The sequence below is a fragment of the Oncorhynchus keta genome, chromosome 35 (genome assembly GCF_023373465.1).
Source record: "Oncorhynchus keta strain PuntledgeMale-10-30-2019 chromosome 35, Oket_V2, whole genome shotgun sequence".
NCBI lineage: Eukaryota > Metazoa > Chordata > Actinopteri > Salmoniformes > Salmonidae > Oncorhynchus > Oncorhynchus keta.
This window is the reverse complement of record NC_068455.1, coordinates 81,423,043-81,435,405: the sequence shown is the minus strand read 5'-3', so window position 1 is coordinate 81,435,405 and position 12,363 is coordinate 81,423,043. Positions and strand designations below refer to the sequence as shown.

Below are 12,363 nucleotides of genomic sequence, written 5' to 3'. Positions count from 1 at the left end.
CAGGGCCCAGTTGATCTAAAAGTATCTGGATTTCGTCTCTCAAATACGATTAAATGAATAGAACGGACAAATCATTGAACTGAATGGGGACTTCCGTTCTATTCATTCCATTTCTATGTTATCTGATCGGGCGAACTCGAGATAGATCACGTTAGAAAAACTAGGCCACAGAGTTGCTCGATCACCTATCATAGGACCATGTAACAGCATAACTCTAGACCGTCCCCTCGCCCATACCCAGGGACCCTCTGCGCACATCAACAACAGTCACCCCACGAAGCATCGTTACCCATCGCTCCACAAAAGCCGCGGCCCTTGCAGAGCAAACCGGAAACTAATACTTCAAGGGCTCAGAGCGAGTGACGTCACTGATTGAAACGCTATTTAGCGCGCACCGCCGCTAACTAAGCTAGCCGTTTCACATCCGTTACATGTGTCACCACGTTTCAATAAATACATGTTGTTATTCTTCCTGTAAACAACTCATCTCCCAACCTAGATAGGTTATTAGCAGAATACTGTCAATAAGTTGTACAGATATTAATCTGAAAGGTATTTACCCCCAAAACTGATCTGGGACCAGGCTAGCACTTCTGACATCAATGGGACTTCCTGTTATAATAAAGTACTTTTTTTTTTTTAAACGGCCGTTGAGATGCTCGTTTTTTGGTCCCGGGTGTCTAAGTAAGAAGTTGAACACTTTACAGTGGGATACATCCTTTGGGGGGGTGGCACACTTAGTTGATGGAGGGCTTTGGGGGGGTGGCACACTTAGTTGATGGAGGGCTTTGGGGGTGGCACACTTAGTTGATGGAGGGCTTTGGGGGTGGCACACTTAGTTGATGGAGGGCTTTGGGGGTGGCACACTTAGTTGATGGAGGGCTTTGGCGGTGGCACACTTAGTTGATGGAGGGCTTTGGCGGTGGCACACTTAGTTGATAGAGGGCTTTGGGGGTGGCACACTTAGTTGATGGAGGGCTTTGGGGGTGGCACACTTAGTTGATGGAGGGCTTTGGGGGTGGCACACTTAGTTGATGGAGGGCTTTGGGGGTGGCACACTTAGTTGCTGGAGGGCTTTGGGGGTGGCTCACTTAGTTGATGGAGGGCTTTGGGGGGTGGCACACTTAGTTGATGGAGGGCTTTGGGGTGGCACACTTAGTTGATGGAGGGCTTTGGGGTGGCACACTTAGTTGATGGAGGGCTTTGGGGTGGCACACTTAGTTGATGGAGGGCTTTGGGGGTGGCACACTTAGTTGATGGAGGGCTTTGGGGGTGGCACACTTAGTTGATGGAGGGCTTTGGGGGTGGCACACTTAGTTGATGGAGGGCTTTGGGGGGGTGGCACACTTAGTTGCTGGAGGGCTTTGGGGGTGGCACACTTAGTTGATGGAGGGCTTTGGGGGGTGGCACACTTAGTTGATGGAGGGCTTTGGGGGTGGCACACTTAGTTGATGGAGGGCTTTGGGGGTGGCACACTTAGTTGATGGAGGGCTTTGGGGGTGGCACACTTAGTTGATGGAGGGCTTTGGGGGTGGCACACTTAGTTGATGGAGGGCTTTGGGGGGTGGCACACTTAGTTGATGGAGGGCTTTGGGGGTGGCACACTTAGTTGATGGAGGGCTTTGGGGTGGCACACTTAGTTGATGGAGGGCTTTGGGGTGGCACACTTAGTTGATGGAGGGCTTTGGGGTGGCACACTTAGTTGATGGAGGGCTTTGGGGTGGCACACTTAGTTGATGGAGGGCTTTGGGGTGGCACACTTAGTTGATGGAGGGCTTTGGGGTGGCACACTTAGTTGATGGAGGGCTTTGGGGTGGCACACTTAGTTGATGGAGGGCTTTGGGGGTGGCACACTTAGTTGATGGAGGGCTTTGGGGGTGGCACACTTAGTTGATGGAGGGCTTTGGGGGTGGCACACTTAGTTGCTGGAGGGCTTTGGGGGTGGCACACTTAGTTGCTGGAGGGCTTTGGGGGTGGCACACTTAGTTGCTGGAGGGCCGAGTTTCTGAGGGTTTTCGCTCCTCCCTTATACTTGATTGATCAATTAAGGTCATTGATTAATTAGGGACTCCTTTCACCTGGTTGTCGAAAGGAAATAGACAAACGACACAGCCCACCAGGAATTAGAGACAATGCTATGGGACCAGCTTCCCCTTAGAGACAATGCTATGGGGCCAGCTTCCCCTTAGAGACAATGCTATGGGACCAGCTTCCCCTTAGAGACAATGCTATGGGACCAGCTTCCCCTTAGAGACAATGCTATAGGAACAGCTCCTTAGAGGCCCTACCCTACAATAGTAACAGCTCCTTAGAGGCCCTGCTATAGAAACATCTCCTTAGAGACCCTACAATAGTAACAGCTCCTTAGAGGCCCTACAATAGTAACAGCTCCTTAGAGGCCCTGCTATAGAAACATCTCCTTAGAGACCCTGCTATAGAAACAGCTCCTTAGAGACCCTGCTATAGGAACAGCTCCTTAGAGACCCTGCTATAGGAACAGCTCCTTAGAGGCCCTGCTATAGAAACATCTCCTTAGAGGCCCTGCTATAGAAACATCTCCTTAGAGACCCTGCTATAGGAACAGCTCCTTAGAGACTCTGCTATAGGAACAGCTCCTTAGAGGCCCTGCTATAGGAACAGCTCCTTAGAGGCCCTGCTATAGGAACAGCTCCTTAGAGACCCTACAATAGGAACAGCTCCTTAGAGACCCTGCTATAGGAACAGCTCCTTAGAGACCCTGCTATAGGAACATCTCCTTAGAGGCCCTACAATAGAAACATCTCCTTAGAGACCCTGCTATAGGAACAGCTCCTTAGAGGCCCTGCTATAGGAACAGCTCCTTAGAGGCCCTGCTATAGGAACAGCTCCTTAGAGACCCTGCTATAGGAACAGCTCCTTAGAGGCCCTGATATAGGAACAGCTCCTTAGAGGCCCTGCTATAGAAACAGCTCCTTAGAGGCCCTGCTATATGAACAGCTCCTTAGAGACCCTGCTATAGAAACAGCTCCTTAGAGACCCTACAATAGTAACAGTTCCTTAGAGACCCTGCTATAGAAACAGCTCCTTAGAGACCCTGCTATAGGAACAGCTCCTTAGAGACCCTACAATAGGAACAGCTCCTTAGAGACCCTACAATAGGAACAGCTCCTTAGAGACCCTGCTATAGGAACAGCTCCTTAGAGGCCCTGCTATAGGAACAGCTCCTTAGAGACCAGCTTCCCCTTGCATCTCTCTGAGCTTAACACTAGCTAGTTAGCGGTGTGAAATGACTAGCTAGTTAGCGGTGTGAAATGACTAGCTAGTTAGCGGTGTGAAATGGCTAGCTAGTTAGCGGTGTGAAATTTCTAGCCAGTTAGCGGTGTGAAATGACTAGCTAGTTAGCGGTGTGAAATGGCTAGCTAGTTAGCGGTGTGAAATGGCAAGCCAGTTAGCGGTGTGAAATGACTAGCTAGTTAGCGGTGTGAAATGGCTAGCTAGTTAGCGGTGTGAAATGGCTAGCCAGTTAGCAGTGTGAAATTTCTAGCCAGTTAGCGGTGTGAAATGACTAGCTAGTTAGCGGTGTGAAATGGCTAGCTAGTTAGCGGTGTGAAATGGCTAGCCAGTTAGCGGTGTGAAATGGCTAGCTAGTTAGCAGTGTGAAATTTCTAGCCAGTTAGCGGTGTGAAATGACTAGCTAGTTAGCGGTGTGAAATGGCTAGCTAGTTAGCGGTGTGAAATGGCTAGCCAGTTAGCGGTGTGAAATGACTAGCTAGTTTGCGTTGTGAAATGACTAGCTAGTTAGCGGTGTGAAATGGCTAGCTAGTTAGCGGTGTGAAATGACTAGCTAGTTAGCGGTGTGAAATGACTAGCCGGTTAGCGGTGTGAAATGACTAGCTAGTTTGCGGTGTGAAATGGCTAGCTAGTTAGCGGTGTGAAATGACTAGCCGGTTAGCGGTGTGAAATGACTAGCTAGTTAGCGGTGTGAAATGACTAGCCGGTTAGCGGTGTGAAATGACTAGCTAGTTAGCGGTGTGAAATGACTAGCTAGTTAGCGGGGACGTCACTCGCTCTGAGACCTAGTTGTTTCCTTTACGCCACATGGGGAGCGATAGACAGGTAATGATTCTTTGTGGGTGATGGTTACTGATGAGTTCAAAGGATCCCTGGTTTGAGCCCAGTTTGGGCAAGGAAGCAGTACTGTTACACTAGAACAGGTATGGTTTGGTGAGCATGTACTGCCACCTTGTGGTCATTCATTAGTCCTACACACACTGTTTTCTTCTACTTCTACTGATTTAAATTGAACCTTTATTTAACTAGGCAAGTCCAATTCTTATTTACAATGACGGCCTATACCGGCCAAACTCAGACCATACTGGGCCAATTGTGCGCCGCCTTATAGGACTCTCAATCACGGCCGGTTCTGATACACCTGGATTCGTACCAGAGTGTCTGTAGTGACGCCTCTAGTACTGAGGTGAAGTGCCTTAGACCGCTGCGCTACTCGGGAGTCACATTTAATGACAGAATAGTTTTTTGGTATAGTTGACCGAAAAGCGATCTATTGCAGCCAACTCAAGCCTAGTCTGCCGTAGTTTAGACTACTCGTTTGATTGCGGTATTTTATCAACGCACAGTAGTGATGCCAGAAGAATCTGTTTACTTTGCAGTCGGCAGCTTTCCATCTTTATCTAGAGAGAACGGTACGTGACGAGAACATTCATATCAGACTTCCTTATGACATTCAAAACAAAATGAACCTAGAACAAATGAAATAAGGACATTTAATTACCATTGTCCATTGGTTTTGTTACAAATGGCTCCCTCTTCCCTATATAGTGCACCACTTTTCACGGAAACCTATATAGGCCCCAGGTATAGGTAGTGCGCTATATACAGAGGCATTTTGGGCTACATTGCAGCCCGCTGATGTCCAGCCATGGCGTGTGTTAGGGAATTGGAAGAATGGGCACAATTCTCAGAACAATAATTGAGTACATTTAATTTAGCTCTGCCTACCTAAACACAACGTGACCCGTCCTCCTGAAGAGTCTCTACCCCGTCGCGCCGTTAGCTTTTTTCAACTAGGGGCAACACGTCAGGCTGAGGAATGAGTTTCACAAGCTATCTGCTATATAACATTTATATGTACTATTTATTTCCCTTAACTAAATATTACTCTCTCGTCACCTGGTTTATTACTAGGTAATGACCCACCTTTGTGACCCAAATAAATAAAGTTCTACAGAATGTTAAAAGAAGTACATTTTCCCCAGTCTCCCTGTGAGTTGCACAGAGTCTTATCAACAGCCAACATACACACCCACCCACACACCCACACACAAACACAGTAGTTATATTAGTAGTATAGGGCTGTGTGTGTAGTTGTATTAGTTGTATAGGGCTGTGTGTGTAGTTGTATTAGTAGTATAGGGCTGTTTGTATAGTTGTATTAGTAGTATGTGTAGTTGTATTAGTAGTATAGGGCTGTGTGTGTAGTTGTATTAGTAGTATAGGGCTGTATGTGTAGTTGTATTAGTAGTATGGGGCTGTATGTGTAGTTGTATTAGTAGTATAGGGCTGTATGTGTAGTTGTATTAGTAGTATGGGGCTGTATGTGTAGTTGTATTAGTAGTAGGGCTGTATGTGTAGTTGTATTAGTAGTATGGGGCTGTGTGTGTAGTTGTGTTAGTTGTGTAATTGTGTCAACTTAATAAAGATGTTGTGCTTGTCCTCTTTAACTTTATCTAGGTTACGATGAGTAAACAATCTCAATTGTTTCAGAATGTTTGATGTGATAGTTTTGTTGTCGTCAGGTCGTCGTCAAGGCTGGAACATCGGGTCCTGTGCTCCAAGGGAATGGAGACCTCAGAACCAAAACAATGAGGTCCTTGATCCCATTGCAGTTAGATAGATTCCCCTCTACATTGAAATTATTGAACATGTCTGGTGTAATATGACTGTTTTTAATTGCTTGCATTGACGATTAAACTGTTCAGTCTGACACATTCAGTACTTATGAACTGCAATACACTCACTGAACATCTGGGCCCTTATTCACAAAGAGTCTCAGAGTAGAAGATTTGGGCCCTTATTCACAAAGAGTCTCAGAGTAAAAGATCTTGGCCCTTATTCACAAAGAGTCTCAGAGTAAAAGATCTTGGCCCTTATTCACAAAGAGTCTCAGAGTAAAAGATCTTGGCCCTTATTCACAAAGAGTCTCAGAGTAAAAGATCTTGGCCCTTATTCACAAATAGTCTCAGAGTAAAAGATCTTGGCCCTTATTCACAAAGAGTCTCAGAGTATGTGATCTGGGCCCTTATTCACAAAGAGTCTCAGAGTATGTGATCTGGGCCCTTATTCACAAAGAGTCTCAGAGTAGGTGATCTGGGCCCTTATTCACAAAGAGTCTCAGAGTATGTGATCTGGGCCCTTATTTACCTTCGCCTCTCCCGGAGACCATTGAGGAGTTGCAAATATAAGCCAAGGGACAAAACAGGGTAAAAACAATAAGCTTGTGGCCAAACAACCCTGACACACCTGGTCATAGTCTGGCCTGGTTAGTTGTGGGAGCGGGAGGCCGCTTGGATTTTTTAATTTTTTTAAAATAACTTGCCAATTTATTAATCACTACATTTAGCAAACATTAGATAGTTAATCCAGATATTCATACCTTTGCCTTGATACAGCAGTCTCGTCCAGATCATCATTGTATTTGTAGTTCTTTATGATAGCCTCATTAGCAGCTAATTAGCATAAAGTCACCTTGTCAAAGAGGGATTTACATGGTTATCAAAATGTTACGTCAGGGTAAGCCTACATGAATAAATAAAGGTGAAACGTTTTTTTTTTTTACGTAAAAAAAAATGAAACAGCCCTTATTTTAAGTGTTTCTTAAATCCCCTATTGGCGAAAAATGTATGGTGGAAAAATGATTGGTACCATTTCCCTGTTCGACCGCTAGGTCTTATGGGTATTATGACTCATACTGTGGTAGTCTATGGAACGCTGCCGTTTGTCTCGCAGAGGCAGTTGCAGTGTGTTCTGTGTGGTGCAGTGGTTGGGTTTATCAAATTGTACACGTCGCAAAAAAAAAAACCTACAGCATTATCGCACAAAATGCTAGGCAGCATCATCTGGATATGTCTGCAACAAAAGTTCAACATTCACCTTCTGCGACCATTTCTGTCAAACCGTCTACACATAAATCCGATAAATCCCATTTAAGCAACACACATAAAGCAACGCAGCTTCCATTGTAAATGAACGTATTTGTGGTGTGCAGAAACGCAATGACCTGACGCCGCGGTTGTGATCGAGTCATTATGCACCAAACGTTATTCATAGACGGCATGATATAAATATTGGCAGGTGAATGTTGAACTTTTGTTGAGCACATACTGTGTACCATATTGCGCAATGACGCGGTAGGTGTGATCAAGGAGTTGCATAAACGCGACTTCCTGTCGGTTTTTTTTTTCTTCAGGAGGGGTTATAGGCTACATGCAGCTATTTACATGTTTTACACAAAATACTTTTTGTCGAAATGTTCGTGCAAACTGTGTGGTCAGTATTGCAAACGTAATAACGATGTAATGTTCTTCTCAGCTGCCGAGTTACATGCAACTATTTACTCTCGCCAAGATATTAGCATATATGGCAAAACTATGGCGCCGGGCGATACAAAACGATCCCGCCCCAGTGTCAAGACTCTTTTCGCCGGTATTCATAGTTGCTCGGCCGCCTGAAACTTCAGGCTGCCCAGAGGTGGAACACAAGCGGTCTAATTATAGCGATTATAGTTATTAATCGTCACTACAAACATTGGCTAAGCTGTGCGGGAGTCAGTCAAGTAGTGGTATCTTTTCAGGAACTAAGATTGTGACAACAACTATAAAGATGACCCAAAACATCATCACAAAACAAAAAGGGACCAACGTGTAGGGACTGCGTCATGCTTGTTCAACTGCAGTATCCGTTACGACACACAGACAGATAGGTTGTAGCCCTCAGAATATATACACTGCTCAAAAATAAATAAAGGGAACACTAAAATAACACATCCTAGATCTGAATGAATGAAATATTCCTATTAAATACTTTTTTTTCTTTACATAGTTGAATGTGCTGACAACAAAATCACACAAAAAATTATCAATGGAAATCAAATGTATCAACCCACAGAGGTCTGGATTTGGAGTCACACTCAAAATCAAAGTGGAAAACCACACTAGCTAACATTAAGGTTAGGGTTGGGGGAAGGGTTAGCTAACATTAAGGTTGGGGGAAGGGTTAGCTAACATTAAGGTTGGGGGAAGGGTTAGCTAACATTAGGGTTGGGGGAAGGGTTAGCTAACATTAAGGTTGGGGGAAGGGTTAGCTAAAATTAAGGTTAGGGGAAGGGTTAGCTAACATTAAGGTTGGGGGAAGGGTTAGCTAACATTAAGGTTGGGGGAAGGGTGAGCTAACATTAAGGTTAGGGTTGGGGGAAGGGTTAGCTAACATTAAGGTTGGGGGAAGGGTTAGCTAACATTAAGGTTAGGGTTGGGGGAAGGGTTAGCTAACATTAAGGTTGGGGGAAGGGTTAGCTAACATTAAGGTTAGGGTTTGGGGAAGGGTTAGCTAACATTAAGGTTAGGGGAAGGGTTAGCTAACATTAAGGTTGGGGGAAGGGTTAGCTAACATTAAGGTTAGGGTTGGGGGAAGGGTTAGCTAACATTAAGGTTAGGGTTGGGGGAAGGGTTAGCTAACATTAAGGTTGGGGGAAGGGTTAGCTAACATTAAGGTTAGGGTTGGGGGAAGGGTTAGCTAACATTAAGGTTAGGGTTGGGGGAAGGGTTAGCTAACATTAAGGTTGGAGGAAGGGTTAGCTAACATTAAGGTTGGGGGAAGGGTTAGCTAACATTAAGGTTAGGGTTGGGGGAAGGGTTAGCTAACATTAAGGTTAGGGTTTGGGGAAGGGTTAGCTAACATTAAGGTTATGGTTGGGGGAAGGGTTAGCTAACATTAGGGTTGGGGGAAGGGTTAGCTAACATTAAGGTTAGGGTTGGGGGAAGGGTTAGCTAACATTAGGGTTGGGGGAAGGGTTAGCTAACATTAAGGTTAGGGTTGGGGGAAGGGTTAGCTAACATTAAGGTTAGGGTTGGGGGAAGGGTTAGCTAACATTAAGGTTGGGGGAAGGGTTAGCTAACATTAAGGTTAGGGTTGGGGGAAGGGTTAGCTAACATTAAGGTTGGGGGAAGGGTTAGCTAACATTAAGGTTAGGGTTGGGGGAAGGGTTAGCCAACATTAAGGTTGGAGGAAGGGTTAGCTAACATTAAGGTTGGGGGAAGGGTTAGCTAACATTAAGGTTGGGGTTGGGGGAAGGGTTAGCTAACATTAAGGTTGGGGAAGGGTTAGCTAACATTAAGGTTAGGGTTGGGGGAAGGGTTAGCTAACATTAAGGTTAGGGTTGGGGGAAGGGTTAGCTAACATTAGGGTTGGGGGAAGGGTTAGCTAACATTAAGGTTAGGGTTGGGGGAAGGGTTAGCTAACATTAAGGTTAGGGTTGGGGGAAGGGTTAGCTAACATTAAGGTTAGGGTTGGGGGAAGGGTTAGCTAACATTAAGGTTGGGGGAAGGGTTAGCTAACATTAAGGTTAGGGTTGGGGGAAGGGTTAGCTAACATTAAGGTTAGGGTTGGGGGAAGGGTTAGCTAACATTAAGTTTAGGTTTGGGGAAGGGTTAGCTAACATTAAGGTTAGGGTTGGGGGAAGGGTTAGCTAACATTAAGGTTAGGGTTGGGGGAAGGGTTAGCTAACATTAAGGTTAGGGTTGGGGGAAGGGTTAGCTAACATTACGTTTAGGGTTTGGGGAAGGGTTAGCTAACATTAAGGTTGGGGGAAGGGTTAGCTAACATTAAGGTTAGGGGAAGGGTTAGCTAACATTAAGGTTGGGGGAAGGGTTAACTAACATTAATGTTAGGGTTGGGGGAAGGGTTAGCTAACATTAAGGTTAGGGTTGGGGGAAGGGTTAGCTAACATTAAGGTTAGGGTTGGGGGAAGGGTTAGCTAACATTAAGTTTAGGGTTGGGGGAAGGGTTAGCTAACATTAAGGTTAGGGGAAGGGTTAGCTAACATTAAGGTTAGGGGAAGGGTTAGCTAACATTAAGGTTGGGGGAAGGGTTAGCTAACATTAAGGTTAGGGTTGGGGGAAGGGTTAGCTAACATTAAGGTTAGGGTTGGGGGAAGGGTTAGCTAACATTAAGGTTAGGGGAAGGGTTAGCTAACATTAAGGTTAGGGGAAGGGTTAGCTAACATTAAGGTTGGGGTTGGGGGAAGGGTTAGCTAACATTAAGGTTAGGGTTGGGGGAAGGGTTAGCTAACATTAAGGTTAGGGTTGGGGGAAGGGTTAGCTAACATTAAGGTTAGGGTTGGGGGAAGGGTTAGCTAACATTAAGTTTAGGGTTGGGGGAAGGGTTAGCTAACATTAAGGTTAGGGTTGGGGGAAGGGTTAGCTAACATTAAGGTTAGGGTTGGGGGAAGGGTTAGCTAACATTAAGGTTAGGGTTGGGGGAAGGGTTAGCTAACATTAAGGTTAGGGGAAGGGTTAGCTAACATTAAGGTTGGGGTGGTGGGAAGTGTTAGCTAACATTAAGGTTGGGGGAAGGGTTAGCTAACATTAAGGTTAGGGTTGGGGGAAGGGTTAGTTAACATTAAGGTTAGGGTTGGGGGAAGGGTTAGCTAACATTAAGGTTAGGGTTGGGGGAAGGGTTAGCTAACATTAAGTTTAGGGTTGGGGGAAGGGTTAGCTAACATTAAGGTTAGGGTTGGGGGAAGGGTTAGCTAACATTAAGGTTAGGGTTGGGGGAAGGGTTAGCTAACATTAAGGTTAGGGGAAGGGTTAGCTAACATTAAGGTTAGGGGAAGGGTTAGCTAACATTAAGGTTGGGGTTGGGGGAAGGGTTAGCTAACATTAAGGTTGGGGGAAGGGTTAGCTAACATTAAGGTTAGGGTTGGGGGAAGGGTTAGCTAACATTAAGGTTAGGGTTGGGGGAAGGGTTAGCTAACATTAAGGTTAGGGTTGGGGGAAGGGTTAGCTAACATTAAGGTTAGGGTTGGGGGAAGGGTTAGCTAACATTAAGGTTAGGGTTGGGGGAAGGGTTAGCTAACATTAAGGTTAGGGTTGGGGGAAGGGTTAGCTAACATGCTAATTAGTTGTAAAGTAGAAACAAAAGTAGGAAGGAGCTTAAAAGTAGCTAATTAGCTCAAATTGTCCATGATGAGATTTGAACAAGCAACAGTTGGGTTGTTAGGGTTAGGGTTGTTACAGTTGGGTTGTTAGACATTCGCGTTATACGCCCCGACTATCCACTACAACTAACCACTCTCCTTTGGTTTTGGGCCTAGTGTACTATTTACTGTATGTTACGTCTGGCCACTGAGACCAGGCTGCAATTACAAAAGAGAAACATGAAATGACCACCTGGGAAAGATAGAACAACGCTCAGAGATGCACAAAAACGACAACATTCCAAATGGGTGAAACTTTCCTTTAGAAAACGGTCAAATCTGTGAGCTAACTTGGGACAAGTAAAATACTACGACATGGACAATTCATAAAGCACGAGTAAGAATTATATAGAAAATTATGTTGTTCAAGAGAAGAAGTTTCTATTGGGAAGTGACAGATGCTATCTACTGTGTGACCACAAGTTGTCAAAGTGAGTGATAATTCCTACTGGTTATATTGGGCTCCATGTTTAGACTTCAAAGACAACTTTGGTATTATTGTGCTATTAACCTTACAATATCTGGTATCTTGTAGGCTATAGAATTATAGAGGAGGGATGTTTCTCTGAAGCTCAGGCAGTAGGGCCCAAACAAGCTTTTTTCTCTGAACCTGAGTCAGTAGGGCTCAAACCTGAGTCAGTAGGCCCAAACAAGCTTGTTTCTCTGAACCTGAGTCAGTAGGGCTCAAACCTGAGTCAGTAGGCCCAAACAAGCTTGTTTCTCTGAACCTGAGTCAGTAGGCCCAAACAAGCTTGTTTCTCTAAACCTGAGTCAGTAGGCCCAAACAAGCTTGTTTCTCTGAACCTGAGTCAGTAGGGCTCAAACCTGAGTCAGTAGGCCCAAACAAGCTTGTTTCTCTGAACCTGAGTCAGTAGGCCCAAACAAGCTTGTTTCTCTAAACCTGAGTTAGTAGGCCCAAACAAGCTTGTTTCTCTGAACCTGAGTCAGTAGGCCCAAACAAGCTTGTTTCTCTGAACCTGAGTCAGTAGGGCTCAAACCTGAGTCAGTAGGGCTCAAACCTGAGTCAGTAGGGCTCAAACCTGAGTCAGTAGGGCCCAAACAAGCTTTTTTTCTCTGAACCTGAGTCAGTAGGGCTCAAACCTGAGTCAGTAGGC

The 12,363-nt window shown here is 45.2% G+C and overlaps 1 long non-coding RNA gene across 1 annotated transcript; it reads right to left on the bottom strand.

Moving 5' to 3' along the window:
* Positions 1-11,220: 11,220 nt before the first annotated feature.
* On the bottom strand, positions 11,221-12,314 carry LOC127915608 (uncharacterized). Its single transcript, XR_008091429.1, has 3 exons — positions 12,289-12,314; positions 12,053-12,149; positions 11,221-11,938 (listed from the first exon to the last, which is right to left on the bottom strand). It is a non-coding gene; the product is annotated as an uncharacterized LOC127915608 (long non-coding RNA).
* Between the last annotated feature and the right edge of the window lie 49 nt (positions 12,315-12,363).